Here is a 17,792-nt window from a genome sequence, read left to right as displayed (position 1 = left end):
ATTGAGCGTGCTCATCGTAACCTTAAAACTTATTTGATAAAACAAAAAGGAGAAGTTGAAGAAGCTCTGCCCACGGTGCCATGAGCTTCTGTTTCTCTGGCACTTTTTACCCTCAACTTTTTGAATTTGGACAGTCAGGGCAACACTGCGGCTGATCACCATTGCCTAGAACCAACTAGGTCAAAAGAAATGATAAAATGGAAAGATGTTTTGACTGGTCAATGGAAAGGCCCGGATCCTATTTTAATAAGATCTTGGGGAGTGGTTTGTGTTTTTCCACAGGAAGAAGCCCATTTTGGCTGCCAGAATGACTGACATGGTGACTCACGGTTCTTGAAAATGACCCCCCAAAGGATTCATCTGCAGACTCTCTCAGTTCTCATTTGGACTCTCCTAAATCGGGTTCCTAGTATATATAGTGAATTTAGATGGTTATCCTATCTGCTTTCCAAAACCTATGCCCTTGCCTTCTTAAAAGGCGCTGCTTCTGCTAACTTGTACTAATGTAACTTGCTTTATGTCCCAGTTCTTGTCTGCTCTTGTCTATAAGCAGGCCCTAATATCCAGTATACCACTATGGATCCCTATCCCCGTTCAGATGCCTGGGACCTTGACTTTATTTCGACAGAAGAGAGATTTTGATATAACTGCAGCCATTATCACTGCTATTACCATCTATGCAGCTGCAGCTGTGACAGCTGGCACAGCCTTGGCTGATCAGGTTACAGCAGCTACTGTTGTTAATCAAATTTCAGAAAAGACCTCTGAGGCTTTGACCATTCTACAGAAAGTGGATGCATAATTGGCATCAGACATTCTGTTGGTCAGTCAGAGAGTTGATTTGTTCCAAGCCCATGTGGGGCAGCTCATGGATGTGGCTCAAATGAGCTGTGTGTCAGCAACCCCACATCTTGTATTACACCTCTGAGATTTGTGAATGATGCATTTGTTCAAAGCCATAATCTTTCTGCTTATTTACAAGGGAAGTGGACAAGGGAGCTGGACCAGATGCAGCAGCAATTGCAGATCCGGATTTCGAGTCTTAATGGAACACGAGTGGACCCTGTTACCCCTGGTGATTTTACTTCTTGGCTTACCTCTGCCTTTTCCTTCTTTCTTAAAGGGTGGGGATAGGCCTGTTTGGTGCAGCCCTATGTTGTGGATTGGTGTTCATGTTATGGGTCGATGAGAGGTCTAAGTCTATCCAGCCCTTGCCTGAATAACTGTGGTACCCGAATATTTAGAGGTGTTGCGAGTGAGTACTCGACAGGGAATGTTCCACGAGTGTGGATAGATTTCCCGAAATTATGCCTGATTGCACAAAGGTTTGATGCCAAGAAACCTCCCCTGGTGGTGCCCCAGGGTGGAGGTTTCCTTTTCCTGCCAAAAGACATCGAGATGGGTATGGAAAGTATTACTCATTGCACGACTATGAGGGAAGAAACGCATTACAATATCTCATTTTGCACAGGGGATCAGGCCTCTGCTTTCCCTCACTGAGTTGGTGCCGCACTTGATAGGCAATAGGCTGTTCCATCTTTAATATATAGATGGGGGAGATGTTGGGAGCCACGTGAGCATGACAGCATTCGCCATTACAAGATGGCACGGGCAACCTGTCCTCCCACTAGTAAACAACTGACTGCGCAGGTGCAAAAGGCAAAAAGCATGCCAAAGTCACTGCCCATCAAGGGGCATATTATGGGTAATGAGTGAACAGCCAATCAGAAGTGAACAAGTCACTCTAGGGTGTATATAAGCAGTGCCTTTTCCGGGCTTTGGGTCTTTCTGCTTCTGCTTATACAAGAATAAAGCCTCGCTGTGGTAACCACTGCCTCTTGTGTCTCTTTCCCGGGCAAAGGGGACACAGAGGGGCTCGGAACATGGCATCCAGAGAGAGGAGAGGACAGAAGGGCATCTGGAGAGAGGAGAGAACAGAAGGGCATCCAGAAAGAGAAGAAGACAGAAGGGCATCCAGAGAGAAGGAATAAAGAAGGGCATACAGAAAGAGGAGAGAACAGAAGGGCATCTAGAGAGAGGAGAAGATAGAAGGATATACAGAGTGAGGAGAAAATTGTCAGGGATCCAGAGAGAGGAGAATCTGAAGGTCATCGAGAGAATCGAGAGAACAGAAGGGCATGGGGGAGAGGAGAAGACAGAAGGGCATCCAGAGAGAGGAGAGGACAGAAGGGCATCAAGACAGATTAGAGCACAAAATGGAATCCAGAGTGACAAGAGAACAGATGGATATCCAGAGGGAATAGAGGACACAAGGGATCTTGAGAGAGAGGAGAAGAGAAGCCCAGCCAGAGAGAGGAGAAGACAAAAAGGGAATCCAGAGAGAGGAGAGAAAAGTAGGGCATCCAGAGAGAGAGGAGAGGACAGAAGGGCATCCAGAGAGAGGAGCAGACAGAAGGACAACTTGAGAGAGGAGAGTACAGAAGGGATGCAGAGAGAGGAGAGAACAGAAAGCCATCCAGAGAGAGGAGAGGACAGAAGGGCATCCAGAGAGAGGAGAGGATAGAAGGGCATCCAGAGAGAGGAGAGAACAGACGGGCATCCATGGAAATGAGAGGTCAGAAGGGCATCCACAGAGAAGAGGAACAGACGGGCATCTAGAGAGCAGAGAAGACAGAAGGGCATCCAGAGAGTATAGAGAATAGAATGGTATCCAGAGAGCAGAGAAGACAGAAGGGCATCCAGAGAAAGGAGAAGAAAGAAGGGTATCCAGTGAGAGAAGAGGACAGAAAGGCATCCAGAGAGAGGAGAGGACAGAAGGGCATCCAGAGAGAGGAGAGAACAGAAGTGAATCCAGAGAGAGGAGAAAACAGAAGGGCATTCAGAGATAGGAGAGAGCATTAGGAAATCAAGAGAGATGAGAAAACAGAAAAGAATCCAAAGAGAGGAGAGAATAGAAGGGCATCCATAAAGAGGACATAACAGAAGGGCATCCAGGGAGATGAGAGAACAGAAGATAATCTAGAGAGAAAAGAGAACAGAAGGGCAACCAGAGATATGAGAGGACAAAAAAAATTCATAGAGAGGAGCGGACAGAAGGGCATTAAGTGAGAGGACAGAACAGAAAGGCATCAAGAGAGAGCAGAGGACAGAAGAGCATCGAGAGAGAGGAGAGGACAGAAAAGCATCTAGAGAGAGGAGAGAACAGAAAGGCATGTGGAAAGAGGAGAGGACAGAAGGGCATCCACAGATTGGGAAGAACAGAAGAGCATTGAGAGACAGGAGACAACATAAGGGAATCCAAAGACAGGAGAGAACAGAAGAGCATCCAGAAGGAGGAGAGAACAGAAGGGCATCCAGAGGGATGAGAGAACGGAAGATAATCTAGACAGAAAGGAGAACAGAAGGGCAACCAGAGATATGAGAGGACAGAAAAAAATCCAGAGAGAGGAGAGGACAGAAGGGCATCCACAGTGTGGAGAGTACAGAAGGACATCCAGAGGGAGAAAAGAACAGAATGGAATCCACAGAGAGGAGAAGACAGAAGGGCATTCAGATAGAGGAGAGAACAGAAGGTCATCCAGAGAGATGAAAAGACAGAAGGGCATATAGAGAGAGGAGAGGACACAAGGATATCTGGAGAGAGGAGAGAACAAAAGAGCATCTGGAAAGAGGGAGGACAGAAGGGCATCCTGAAACTGGAGAGAACAGAAAATAATCGAGAGAGAGGAGAGAAGAGAAGCCCATCAAGGGAGAGGAGCAGGAAGAAGGTCAATCTGATAGAGGAGAGAACAGAAGGGCATCCATAGAGAGGAGAAGACAGAAGGGCATCGAAAGAAAGGAGAGGACAGAAGGGCATCCAGAGAGAGGAGAAAACAGAAGGGCATCTGGATAGAGGAGAGAAAATAAGGTCATCCAGAGAGAGGAGAAAACAGAAGGGCATCTGGATAGAGGAGAGAAAATAAGGTCATCCAGAGAGAGGAGACAACAGACGGTCATCCAGAGAGACGAAAAGATAGAAGGGCATCCAGAGAGAGGAGAGAACAGAAGGTCTTCCAGAGAGAGGAGAGAACAGAAGGGCATGTAGAGGGAGAAGACATAAGGGCATTCATAGATAGGTGAAAACAGAAGGGTATCCAGAGAGAGGAGAAGACAGATGGGCACCCGGTATCGGGGAGACCCGAAGGGCATCCCGAAAGAGGAGACAAGAGAAGATCATCCAGAGGGAGGAGAAGACAAAAGGGCATACAGAGAGAGAAGAGGAGAGGAAAAAATCCGGAGAGATTAGAGAACAGAAGGGCATTTAGGAAGAAGAGAAGACAGAAGGCCATCCAGAGAGAGTAGAGGAAAAAGGTAATCCAGAGATAGAAGCGGACAGAAGGGCATCCAGGGAAAGGAGAGGACAGAAGGCCATCCAGCACAAGGAGAGAACAGTAGGGCATCCAGAGAGATGAGAGAACAGAAGATAATCAAGAGAGAAAAGAGAACAGAAGGGCAACAAGAGATATGAGAGGACAGAAAAAAATCCAGAGAGAGGAGAGGACAGAAAAGCATCCAGAGTGTGGAGAGGACTGAAGAGCATCCAGAGAAAGGTGAGGACAGAAGGGCATCGAGAGAGGAGAGGACAGAAGGGCATCCAGAGAAATGAGACAACAGAAGAACCTCCATAGAGCGGAAATGACAGAAGGGCATCCAGAGAGAGGAGGGACCAGAAGGGCATCCAGAGAGAGGAGAATAAAGAAGGGCATCCACAGAGAGGAGAGAATAGAAGAGCATTGGATGAGAGGAGATAAAAGAAGGGCATCCAGAGAGAGGAGAAGAGACAAGGGCATCCAGAGAGATGAGAGAACAGAAGGTCATCAAGATAGAGAAGAGAACAGAAGGGAATCCAGAGAGAGGAGAAGACAGAAGGGCATCCTGACAGAAGAGAGGACAGAAATGGCATCCAGAGAAAGAAGAGGAAACAAGGGCATCCAGATACAGGAGAGAACAGAAGGGCATACAGAGAGAGGAGAGAACAGAAGGGTATCCAGAGAGAGGAGAGGAAAATAGGGCATCCAGAGAGAGGAGAGAACAGAAGGGCATCCAAAGAAAGGAGACAACAAAAAACATCCATAGAGCAGAGATGACATAAGGGCATCCAGAGAGAGGAGAGACCAGAAGAGCATCCAGAGAGAGGAGAATACAGAAAGGCATCCAAAGAGAGGAGAGAATAGAAAAGCATTTATTGAAAGGAGAAAACAGAAGGGCATCAAAAGAGAGGAGAGGACAGAAGGGCATACATAGAGAAGAGAAGACAGAAGGGCATCCAGAGAGTAGAGGACACAAGGGCATCCAGAGAGATAAGAGAACAGAAGATCATCCAGAAAGAAACGAACAGAAGGGCATCCAGAGAGAGGAGAAGACAGAAGGGCATCCCGAGAGAACAGAGGACAGAAAAATGCATCCAGAGAGAGAAGAGGACACAAGGGCATCCAGATACAGGAGAGAACAGAAGGGCATACAGAGAGAGGAGAGAACAGAAGGGTATCCAGAGAGAGGAGAGGAAAATAGGGCCTCCAGAGAGAGGAGAGAACAGAAGGGCATCCAGAGAGAGGAGAGGACAGAAGGACATCCCAAAAAAAGAGAGAACAGAAGGGTATCCAGAGAGATGAGAGAACAGGAGAGAATCCAGAAAGACGAGAGAATAGAAGCCCATCCAGAGAGAGCAGAAGACTGAAGGACATCCAGAGAGAGAAGCGGACAAAGGGCATCCGGAGAGAGGAGAAGACAGAAGGGTTTTCAGAGAGAGGAGAGGACAGAATGGCATCCAATGAGATGAGATGAGATAACAGAAGGGCATCTAGAGAGAGGAGAAGACAGAAGGATATATAGAGTAAGGAGAAAATTGTAGGTCATCCAGCGAGAGGAGAAGACTGAAGGGCATCAAGAGAATCAAGAGTTCAGAAGGGCATAGGGAGAGAGGAGAAGACAGAAGGGCATCCAGAAAGAGGAGAGGACAGAAGGACATCCAGAGTGATGAAAATACAGAAGGGAATCCAGAGAGAGGAAAGGACAGAAAGGCATGTAGAGAGAAAAGAAGGCATAAGGGCCTCCATAGATAGGTGAAAACAGAACGACATCCAGAGAGAGGAGAAGACAGAAGGGCATCCAGAGAGATGACTTGACAGAAGAGCATACAGAGAGTGGAGAGATCAGAAGGTCATCCAGAGAGAGGGGAAGACTGAAGGGCATCCAGAGAGAGAAGAGGAGAGAAAGGCATCCAGAGAGAGGAAAGAACAGAAGGGCATCCAGAGAAAGGAGTGGACAGAAGGCCATTCAGCGAGAGGAGAGAACAGAAGGGCTTCCAGAGAGTGAAGAAAACAGAAGTGCTTCGAGAGAGAGGAGAGGACAAATGTGCATCTGTATAGAGGATTGAACAGAAGGGCATCCAGATAGAGGAGAGAACAAAAAGGCTTTCAGAGAGCGGCGAAGACAGAAGGGCATTCAGAGATAGAAGAGTACAGAATGGCATCCAGTGAGAAGAGATGACAGAGGGGCATCCAGAAAGAGGAGAAGACAGGAGGGCATCCAGAGGGATGAGAGTACAGGAGAGCCTCCAAAGAGAGAAGAAAACAGAAAGGGAACCAGAGAGATTAGAGGACACAAGGTAATCCAGAGAGAGAAGAGGACAGAAGGGCATCCAAAAGAGGAGAGGACAGAAGGGCATGCAGAGAGAGGAGAAAACAGAAGCGCATCCAGAAAGAGGAGAGAACAGAAGGTAATCGAGAAAGAGGAGACAACAGAAGGTCATCCAGAGTGACAAAAAGACAGAAGGACATCCAGAGAGAGGAGAGGACAGAAGGGCATACAGAGAGCGGAGAAGACAGAAGGTCATCCAGTGAGAGGAGAAGACAGAAGGGCATCCAAGAGAGGACAGAACAGAAGGGAATCCAGATAGATGAGAGAATAGAAGAGCATCCAGGGAGAGGAGAGGACACAAGGGCATCCAGAGAAATGAGAGAACAGAAGATCTTCCAGAGAAAGGAGGGAATAGAAGGGCATCCACAGAGATGAGCGAACATAAGATCATCCAGTGGGATGAGAGTACAGAATAGAATCTAGAGAGAGAATAGAACAGAAGGGCATCCAGAGAGATGATGAGACAGAAGGTCATCCAGAGAGAGGAGACAACAGAAGGTCATCCATAGTGACGAAAAGACAGAAGGGCATCCACTGAGAGAAGAGAACAGAAGGTCATCCTGAGAGAGGAGAAGACAGAAGGGCAACCGAAGCGAGTAGAAGACAGAAGGGCTTCCAGAGAGGAGAGAACAGACGGTCATCCATAGAGACGACAATACAGAAGGGCATCCAGAGAGAGCAGAGAACAGAAGGGCTTCCAGAGAGAGGAGAGAACAGAAGGGAATGTAGAGAGAGAAGAAGACAGAAGGGCATCAAAGAAAGTTAAAAAAGTAGGGCAACCAGAGAGATGAGAAGACAGATGGGTATCCAGATGGGCATCCAGTTAGAGGAGAGAACCGAAGGATATCCAGAGAGAGGAAAGAACAGAAGGTCATTCAGAGGGAGGAGAAGACAGAAGGGCATACAGGGAGAGGAGAGGACAGAAGGGAATCCAGAGAGAGGAGAGAACTGAAGGGCATCCAGGGAGAAGAAAAGACAAAAGGGCATCCAGAGGGAGAAGGGGAAAGAAGGGAATCCAGAGAGAGAAAAGTACAGAAGGGCATCCAGAGAAAGAGAAGGACAGAAGGCCATCCAACGTGAGGAGAGACCAGAAGGGCATCCAGAGAAAGGAGAAGACCGAAGCGCATCCAGAGAGAGGAGAGGACAGAAGGGCCTACATAGAGAGGAGAGAACGGAAGGGCTTCCTGAGAGTGAAGAAAACGGAAGGGTATCGAGAGAGAGAGGAGAGGACAGATGTGCATCTGGATAGAGGATAAAACAGAAGGGCATCCAGAGAGAGGAGAGAACAGAAGAGCTTCCAGAGAGAGGAGAATACAGAAGGGCATTCAGAGATAGGAGAGTACAGAATGGCATCCAGAGAGTGGAGAAGACAGAAGGGCATTGAGAGAGGAGAAGACAGAAGGGCATCGAGAGAGGAGAAGATAGAAGGTCATAAAGAGAGAGGAGAGAACAGAAGGGCACCAGAGCAATGAGAGTACATGAGAGCCTCCATAGATAGAAGAGAACAGAAATGCAACCAGAGAGATTAGAGGACAGAAGAAAATCCAGAGAGAGAAGAAGACAGAAGTGCATGCAGAGAGGAGGGAACAGAAGGGCATCCAGGGAAATTCGAGGACAGAAGAGAATCTAGAGAGAGGAGAGGACAGAAGGGCATAAAGAGAGATGAGAAGACAGAAGGGCATCCAGAGAGTGGAGAGGACAGAAGTGCATCCAGAGAGAGGAGAGGACAGAAGGTCATCCAGAAAGATGAGAGAACAGAAGGGCATACATGGAGAGGAGATGTCAGAAGGGTATCCACAGAGAGGAGAGAATAGAAGAGCATCCAGAGAGAGCAGAAGACAGAAGTGCATCCAGAGAGATGAGAGGATAGAAAGGAATCTAGAGAGCAGAGGAGACAGAAGGGCATCCAGAAAAAGGAGAAGACAGAAGGGCATCCAGTGAGAGGAGAGAACAGAAAGGCATCCAGATAGAGGAGAGGACAGAAGGGCATTCTTAAACAGGAGAGTACAGAAGGGATCCAGAGAGAGGAGAGAACAGAAAGTAATCCAGATAGAGGAGAGGACAGAAGGGCATCCAGATAGAGGAGAGGACAGAAAAGCATCCAGAGAGAAGAGAGTACAGAAATGCATACATAGTGAGGAGAGAACAGAAGGGCATCCATGGAAAGGAGAGGTCAGAAGGGCATCCAGAGAGAGGAGAGACCAGAAAGCCATCCAGAGTGATGAGAGTACAGAAGCGCATCCAGAGAGAAGAGAGGACAGAAGGTCATCCAGAGATAGGAGAGGACAGAAGGGCATCCAGAAAGAGGAGAGAACAGAAGGGCATACATGGAGAGGAGAGGTAAGAAGGGCATCCACAGAGAGGAGAGAACAGATGGGCATCCAAAGAGAAGAGAACAGAAGGGCATCCATATAGGGGAGAAGACAGAAAGGCATCCAGAGAGATGAGAGTACAGAAAGGCATGTAGAGAGAGGAGAAGAGAGAAAGGCATCCATAGATAGGTGAAAACAGGAGGGCATCCAGAGAGAGGAGAAGATAGAAAGGCATCCATAGAGAGGTGAAAACAAAAGTGCATCCAGAGAGAGGAGAAGAGACAAGGGCATCCAGAGTGAAGAGAAGATAGAAGAGCATCTGGAGAGAGGATAGATCAGAAGGCCATCCAGAGAGAGGAGAAGACAGAAGGGCATCTGGAAAGAGGAGAGAACAGAAGTTCTTCCTGAGAGAGGAGAAAACAGACCGTCATTCATAGTGACGAAAAGACAGAAGGGCATCCAGAGAGAGGAGAGGACAGAAGGGCATCCAAAGAGAAGAGAACAGAAGGACATCCAGAGGGATGATGAGACATAAGGTCATCCAGAGAGAGGAGACAACAGAAGGTCATCCATAGTGATGAAAATACAGAAGGGCATCTAGAGAGAGAAGAGGACAGAAGGGCATCCAGAGAGCTTCGAGGACAGAAAGGCATGTAGAGAGGAGAAGATAGAAAGGCATCCATCGATAGGTGAATACAGAAAGGCATCCAGAGAGAGGAGATGACAGAGGGCATCCAGAAAGATGACTGGATAGAAGAGCATCCAGAGAATGCAGAAATCAGAAGGTAATCTAGGGAGAGTGGAAGGCAGAAGGGCATCCAGAGAGAGGAGTGGACAGAAGGGCATCCAGAGAGAGGAAAGAACAGAAGGGCATCAAGAGAGAGGAGAAGACAGAAGGGCATCTGGATAGAGGAGAGAACAGAAGGTCATTCATAAAGAGGAGATGACAGACGGTCATCCAGAGAGACAAAAAGACAGAAGGGCATCCAAGGAGAAGAGAGAACAGAAGGGCTTCCAGAGAGAGGAGAAGACAGAAGGGCATCCATAGAGAGGAGAGGACACAAGGGCATCCAGAGAGATGAGAGAACAGGAGATAATCTAGAGAGAGAAGAGAACAGAAGGGCAACCAGAGATATGAGAGGACAGAAAAAAATCCAGAGAGAGTAGAGCACAGAAGGGCATGCAGAGATTGGAGAGTACAGAAGGGAAACAAGAGAGCGGAGAGGACAGAAGGGCATCCAGAAAGAGCAAAGGACAGAAGGGCACCTAGAGAACGGAGACAACAAAATGACATCCAGAGAACGAAGATGACAGAAGGTCATCCAGAGAGAGTAGAGACCAGAAGGGCATGCAGAGAGAGGAGAATACAGAAGGGCATCCACAGTGAGGAGAGAATAGAAAATCATCCAGAGAGGAGAAGAGAGAAGGGCATCCAGAATTAAGAGAAGACAGAAGAGCATCCGGAGGGAGCAGAGATCAGACAGTCATTCAGAGAGAGGAGAAGAGAGAAGGAAATACAGAGCATGGAGAAGACAGAAGTGCATCCAGAGAGAAGAGAGAACAGAAGGGCATCCAGAGTGATGAGAGGTTAGGAGAGCCTCCATAGAGAGAAGGAAAGAAAAAGGCAACCAGAAAGATTAGAGGACAGAAGAGAATACAGAGAGAGAAGAGGACAGAAGGGCATCCAAGATAGGAGAGGGGAGAAGTGCATCCAGAGAGAGGAGAGGACAGAAGGGCATCAAGAGAGATTAGAGAACCTAAGGGCATACAGAGAGTTGAGAGTACAGGAGAGCATCCATAGAGATAAGAGAACAGAAAGGCAAAGAGAGATATTAGAGGACAGAAGGGAAACCAGAAAGAAAAGAGGACAGAAGGGCATCCAAGAGACGAGAGAACAGAAGGGCATCCAGAGAGAGAAGAGGACAGAAGGGCATCCACAGAGAGGGGAGAACAGAAGAACATTGAGAGAAAGGAGAGAACAGAAGGGCATACAGAGAGAGGAGAGAACGGAAATGAATCCAGAGAGAGGAGAAAACAGAAGGCATCAAGTGAGAGAGGAAATTAGAGAAGGGCGTCCAGAGAGAAGAGAAAAGAAGGGCATCCAGAGAAAGGAGAAGACAGAAGGGCGTCCAGAGGGAGGAGAGTACAGACACGCATAAAAAGAGAAGAGGACACAAGTGCATCCAGAGAGTGGAGAGAACAGAAAGACATGTAGACAGAGGGGAAGACAGAAGGCCATCCAGAGAGATGAGAGAACAGAAGAGCATCCAGAGAGAGGAGAGACACAATGGCATCGAGAGAGATGAGAGAACAGAAGGTCTTCCAGAGATAAGAGAGAAAAGAAGGGCATCCACAGAGATGAGAAGCTCCATAGAGAGAAGAGAAGAGAATGGCAACCAGAGAGATTAGAGGATAGAAGGAAATCCAGAGAGAGAAGAGGACAGAATGGCATGCAAGAGAGGAGAGGACAGAAGGGCATCCAGAGAGAGGAGAGGACAGAAAGGCATCCAGAGAGAGGAGAGGACAGAAAGGCATCCAGAGAGAGGAGAAGACAGAAGGGCATCCGGAGATAGGAGCAAACAGAAGTGCATTCAGAGAGAGGAGAAGACAGAATGCATCCAGAGAGAGGAGATTACAGAAGGGCATCCAGAGAGAAGAGAAAAGAAGAGCATCCATAGAGAGTAGAGGACAGAATGGCATCCAGTGAGAGGAATGAAGAGAGAAGGGCATCAAGAGAGAAGAGAAGACAGAAGGGCATCGGGATAGAGGAGAGAACAGAAGGTCATATAGAGAGAAGAGACAACAGGAGTTCATCCAGAGAGAAGAAAAACGGAAGGGCATACAGAGAGAGGAGAGGACAGAAGGATATCTGGAGAGAGGAGAGAACAGAAGGGCATCGGGAGAATGGGCAGGCATAAGTGCATCATGAGACTGGAGAGAACAGAAAATCATCCAAAGAGAGGAGAGAAGAGAAGCACATCAAGAGAGAGGGGCAGAAAGAAGGTCATCCAGACAGAGGAGAGAACAGAAGGGCATCCATAGAGAGGAGAAGACAGAAGGGCATTGAGAGAGAGGAGAGGACAGAAGGGCGTCCAGACAGAGGAGAGAACAGAAGAGCATCCAGAGAGAGGACCAGAAAGAAGGTCATGCAGTCAGAGGAGAGAACAGAAAGGCATCCACAGAGAGGAGAAGACAGAAGGGCATCGAGTGAGAGGAGAGGACAGAAGCGCATTCAGAGAGAGTAGAGACAGAAGGGCATCCAGAGACAAGAGAGGAAAGAAGGGCATCCAGAGAGAGGAGAGGACAGAAGGGCATCCAGAGAGAGGAGAAGACAGAAGGACATCTGGATATAGGAGAGAAAAGAAGGTCATCCAGAGAGAGTAGACAAAAGAAGGACATCCATAGAGACAAAAAGACAGGAGAGCATCCAGAGAGCAGAGAAGACACAAGGGCATCGAGAGAGGAGAAAACAGAAGGTCACCTACAGAGAGGAGAGAACAGAAGGGCACCAGAGCAATGAGAGTACAGGAGAGCCTCCATAGAGAGAAGAGAACAGAAAGGCAAACAGAGATATTAGAGGACAGAACGGAATCCAGAGAGAGAAGATGACAGAAGGTCATCCAAGAGAGGAGAGAACAGAAGGGCATCCAAGAGAGGAGAGAACAGAAGGGCATTCAGAGAGGGGAGAAGACAGAAAAGCATCCAGAGAGAGGAGAGAACATAAGTGCATTGAGAGAGAGGAGAAGACAGATCATCCAGAGAGAGGAGAGAACAGAAGGCATCCAGAGATATGAGAGTACAGAAGAGCCTCAATAGAAAGAAGAGAACAGAAAGGCAAAGAGAGATATGAGAGGAAAGAAGGGAACCCAGAGAGAGAAGAGGACAGAAGGACATCGAAGAGAGGAGAGAACAGAAGGGCATCCAGAGAGAGGAGAAGACAGAAGGACATCCAGAGAGGGGAGAAGACAGAAGGACATCCAGAGAGAGGAGAGAACATAAGTGCATCCAGAGAGAGGAGAAGACAATTCATCCAGAGAGAGGAGATTACAGAAGGGCATCCAGAGAGAAGAGAAAAGAAGGGCATCCAGAGAGAGAAGAAGACAGAAGGGCATACAGATGGAGGAGAGGACAGAAGGGCATCCGGAGACAGGAGAGAACAGAAGGGCATCCAGATAGAGTAGAGACAAGAGAGGAAAAAAAGGGCATCCTGAGAGAGGAGAGAACAGAAGGGCATCCAGAGAGAGGAGAGGACACAAGGGCATCCAGAGATATGAGAGAACAGAAGATCTTCCAGAGAGAGTAGAGAACAGAACAACATCCGCAGAGATCAGGGAACAGAAGATCATCCAGAGAGTGAAGGGAACAGAAGGGCATCTAGAGGGATGAGAGGACAGAATAGAATCTAGAGAGAGGACACAACAGAAGGGCATCCTGAGAGATGATGAAACAGAAGGGCATCCAGAGAGAGGAGGCAAGAGAAGGGCATCCAGAAAGAGAAGACAGAAGGGCATCTGGATAGAGGAGAGAAAAGAAGGTCATCCATTGTGACGAAAAGACAGAAGGGCATCCAGAGAGAGGAGGGAACAGAAGGGCTTCCAGAGAGAGGAGAGAACAGAAGGGCATGTAGAGAGAGGAGCCAACAGAAAGTCATCCAGAGAGAGGAGAAGACAGAAGGGGATACAGAGAGAGGAGAGGACAGAAGCGAATCCGGAGAGAGGAGAGAACAGAAGTGCATCCAGAGAGGAGAAGACAGAAGGGCATCCAGAGAGAAAAGAGGAAAGAAGGGAATCCAGAGAGAAGAGGACAGAACGGCATCCAGAGATGTTAGAGGACAGAAGGCCATCCAGCATGAATAGAGAACAGAAGGGCATCCAGAGAAAGAGAAGACCAAAGGGCATCCAGAGAGAGGAAAGAACAGAAGGGCCTACATAGAGAAGAGAGAACAGAAAGACATCCAGAGAGAGGAGGGAACAGAATGGCATATAGAAAAAAGAGAGGACAGAAGGGCATCCATAGAAAGGAGAGGACACAAGGGCATTCAGAGAGATGAGAGAACAGAAGAGCATCCAGAGAGAGGAGAATACAGAAGGGCATCTAGAAGGAGAGAGGAAAGAAAGGCATCCTGAAAGAGGAGAGTACAGAAAGGCACCCAGAGTGAGGAGAAGACAGAAGGGCATACAGAGAAAGGAGAGAACAGAAGGGCATCCAGAAAGCAGACATAACAGAAGGGCATCCACAGAGAGAGGAGAACAGAAGTGCATTGAGAGAGAGGAGAGAACAGAAGGGCATCCAGAGAGAGGAAAAGACAGAAGGGGATCCAGAGAGAGGAGAATAAAGAAGCACAAACAGACAGAGGAGAGAACAGAAGGGCATCCAGAAAGAGGTGAGAACAGAAGGGCATCCAGAGAGTGTAGAGGACAGAAGGGCATCCACAGAGAGGGGAGAACGGAAGAGCATCGAGACAAAGGAGAGAACAGAAGGGCATCCAAAGAGAGGAGAGGACAGAAGGACATCCAGAGATAGGAGAAAACAGAAGGGCATCCAGAGAGAAGAGAGAACAGAAAGGCATCCAGAGAGAGGAGGGGACAGAAGGGCATCCAGAGAGAGGAATGAAGAGAAGGGCATCAAGAGAGAAGAAAAAACAGAAGGGCATACAGAGAGAGGAGAGGACAGAAGGATATCTGGAGAGAGGAGTGAACAGAAGGGCATCTGGAGAAAGGGTGGGCAGAAGGGCATCCTGAGACTGGAGAGAACAGAAAATATCCAGAGAGATGAGAGAAGAGAATCACATCAAGAGAGAGGGGCAGAAAGGTCATACAGACAGAGGAGAGAACAGAAGGGCATCCAGAGAGAGAAGAAGACAGAAGGGCATCGATACAGAGGAGGGGACAGAAGGGCATCCAGACAGAGGTGAGAACAGAAGAGCATCCAGAGAGAGGACCAGAAAGAAGGTCATGCAGTCAGAGGAGAGAACAGAAGGGTATCCACTGAGAGGAGAAGACAGAAAGGTATGGAGTGAGAGGAGAGGACAGAAGTGCATCCGGAGAGAGGAGAGAACAGAAGGGCATCCAGAGAGATTAGAGACAGAAGGACATCCAGAGACAAGAGAGGAAAGAAGGGCATCCAGAGAGAGGAGAGAACAGAAGAGCGTCCAGAGAGAGGAGAGGACACAAGGGTATTCAGAGAAATGTGAATACAGAACATCTTCCAGAGAGAGTAGAGAACAGAACGGCATCCACAGAGATGAGGGAACAGAAGAGAGAAGAGAACAGAAGGGCATCCAGAGGGATGAGAGGACAGAATAGAATCTAGAGAGAGTAGACAACAGAAGGGCATCCAGAGAGAGGAGAGGACAGAAGGGCAACCAGAGAGATGATGAGCCAGAAGGGCATCCAGAGACAGGAGAGGACAGAAGGGCATCCAGAGAGAGGAAAGAACAGAAGGGCATATAGAGAGAGGAGAAGACAGAAGGGCATCTGGATAGAAGAGAAAAGAAGGTCATCCAGGGAGAGGAGACAAAAGAAGGACATCCATCGAGACAAAAAGACAGAAGGGCATCCAGAGAGCTGAGAAGACACAAGGGCATCGAGAGACGAGAAGACACAAGGTCATCTAGAGAGAGGAGAAAACAGAAGGGTCCCAGAGCAATGAGAGTACAGGAGAACCTTCATAAAGAGAAGAGAACAGGAAGGCAAAGAGAGATATTAGAGGACAAAAGGGAATCCAGAGAGAGAAAAGGACAGAAGTGTTGGGCCTTGGACGAGGTAACTCCATTTAACCTGTTACCTTCAGTCATGTAGGGCACAGGTAGAGGGTGTGATTAACAAGTCTCTACCTCCAGAGATTTAAATATTAATGAATTATCAAAAGGCCAGGGGCGCAGCTAATTAAGTTATCCCCTCCCTTTTTTCCTTCCATATAAAATGAGAGTACCCTGGCCTTTGGTGAGGGAAGCGCGTACCACCTGCATCCATTTATCATGTCATGAACAATAAAGCTTTGGAAAACCAGACACGTGTCGCGTGTTGCATGGTCTCTCCACCTGATTCCCAGCTTTTGGAACCCTGGAACCTTGCCGATGCAGCCACCAGCCTGAGGCAGCTGTATGAATGTGGGATCCTCTGCTGGTGATGTGGGAAGCCCACCCGGGACCCTGATGCCGGACGACCCTTGGAACCTGCCGCCGGACTCCCTCCCCCCGCCTGCGAGATTTCTTCCCCACAGCTGGCACCACCAATGTGGGGCATGACCACCCATGCGTTTACAAGAATCATCCTGGCTGAATCTGCTAAGCAAGTATACTTCCTGCGAGAGTCTCTCGGTCCTCTCTCAGCACGCGCACCCCGCGTGCTCCCCACCTCCATTCTGCTGGAGTTCCGAGACTCCATATGGAGGCCAATCTCGGCATATGGATCTGCTGCCATTCGACCCCCACATTCTCCCGTTTTGCCGCGCCCACCCACCGCCGAGGCTTGGGCCCAAAATGGAGATTTCCCACAGAGAGACTCCTACCACAGAGTCTGCTTTGCGCACTGTGAGTGCCCTGCTTAGCCCCTGCTCCTCTACAATAGCACTATCTCTGACAAAGGACGGTGCAGACCAGCAACAGAGATCCACACTCATGCACCCATGCATGGACCTACATTGTTTCCCACAGGTGGTGGACAACATGCGCAGAGCCAGCTCCACAAGCGCCCCCCGCTGGTGTCTGCAAAAACCGTGAGTAACATCTCTCTCTGTCCACCCTATGCCCTCTTTCTTTCTCTGATTCTTAGCTATAGTCTAACCCCTGCCTAATACAAAAGAACTAGGTCTCCCTCCCCACGTGTTCTCCAGCTCAAGGACAAGATGGAGGTGGCTTCTTAGCCCCCCACTCTTCCCATCCCCCCAGCTCCACAGAGGGGGTTCCTTCACAGCTAATAGCTGTCTTTCAAGCCACAGCACCTGCTGTAACCCTCTTTCTAAGACTCCCTTGGCTGAGAGACTCCTTCTTGCGGCTGAGACCGTCCTCTCTCTCTCTCTCTCTCTCTCTCTCTCTCTCTCTCTCTCTCTCTTTCTCTCTCTCTCTCAAAATCGCCAACTCCAAACTCTAGCCCCTTTCGCCCTGCCAAGTATCTTCTTTCCCTACTCCCCCATCATATGTGACAGGCTACAGCTATTTGGCTTAGCCTGCTTGCCTGAAGCAACAGGGTGGAACCCTGCTTGCTATCCAGCCCAGTGTTCCTTAGCCAGCCTATCCTTCCCCTCACCCTCAGTCATTTGCAGCTGACTAAAGCTACTTAGCTCAGCCAGCTTGCCTGAAGCAGCAGATCTAAAATCCTGTCTGCACCCTTTGCCCCCTGTGCTGCCTGCCAGTTTCTCTCAAAGCTGCCTGACTCCAATCCAACTTCCATGTGTCTTTCCCATAGACACAGACTCTCACTCTTTCTGACTCTTAGCCCTCCCCAATACTTCTTGCTTGCCTTAAACTCTTCTTCAAAGTTGGCCTTTCCTCTTCTCTATATTTAAAATTTACCAGCTAAGAACAAGAAAAGCGGGAATGCAGAACCTCTCTGCCAGAGCACCCAGACGCCACATGGCAGAGCTAGGCCCCTCCCCCCACTGCTTCTAAACCCGCCATTACTGCTTCTCCCCAACAGGAGGACCTGCAACAAACGTTCCTGTTTTTCAACCAAAAATTTTAAACGTTTCCTTTTCTTCCTAACAGGAACACCTAGAACAACAATGCTTGTGTTTTTTCAACCAAAATTTTGTTATTTTTTCTATTTTAATGCTGCCTTTTCTCTCTAATACTCGTGATATATGTCCAACATTATTTTTTCAACCTTTCTAATTTCTTCA

The 17,792-nt window shown here is 48.3% G+C and overlaps 1 pseudogene; it reads right to left on the bottom strand.

Annotated features, from left to right (window-relative positions):
* Positions 1-16,375, bottom strand: part of LOC143438753 (eukaryotic translation initiation factor 4B pseudogene) — a 177,543-nt pseudogene extending 161,168 nt beyond the window's left edge.
* Positions 16,376-17,792: the final 1,417 nt, after the last annotated feature.

This window comes from Arvicanthis niloticus, chromosome 26, assembly GCF_011762505.2.
Source record: "Arvicanthis niloticus isolate mArvNil1 chromosome 26, mArvNil1.pat.X, whole genome shotgun sequence".
Lineage (NCBI taxonomy): Eukaryota > Metazoa > Chordata > Mammalia > Rodentia > Muridae > Arvicanthis > Arvicanthis niloticus.
Note: the sequence above shows the minus strand (reverse complement) of the source record. Positions and strands in the feature narration are given on the sequence as shown.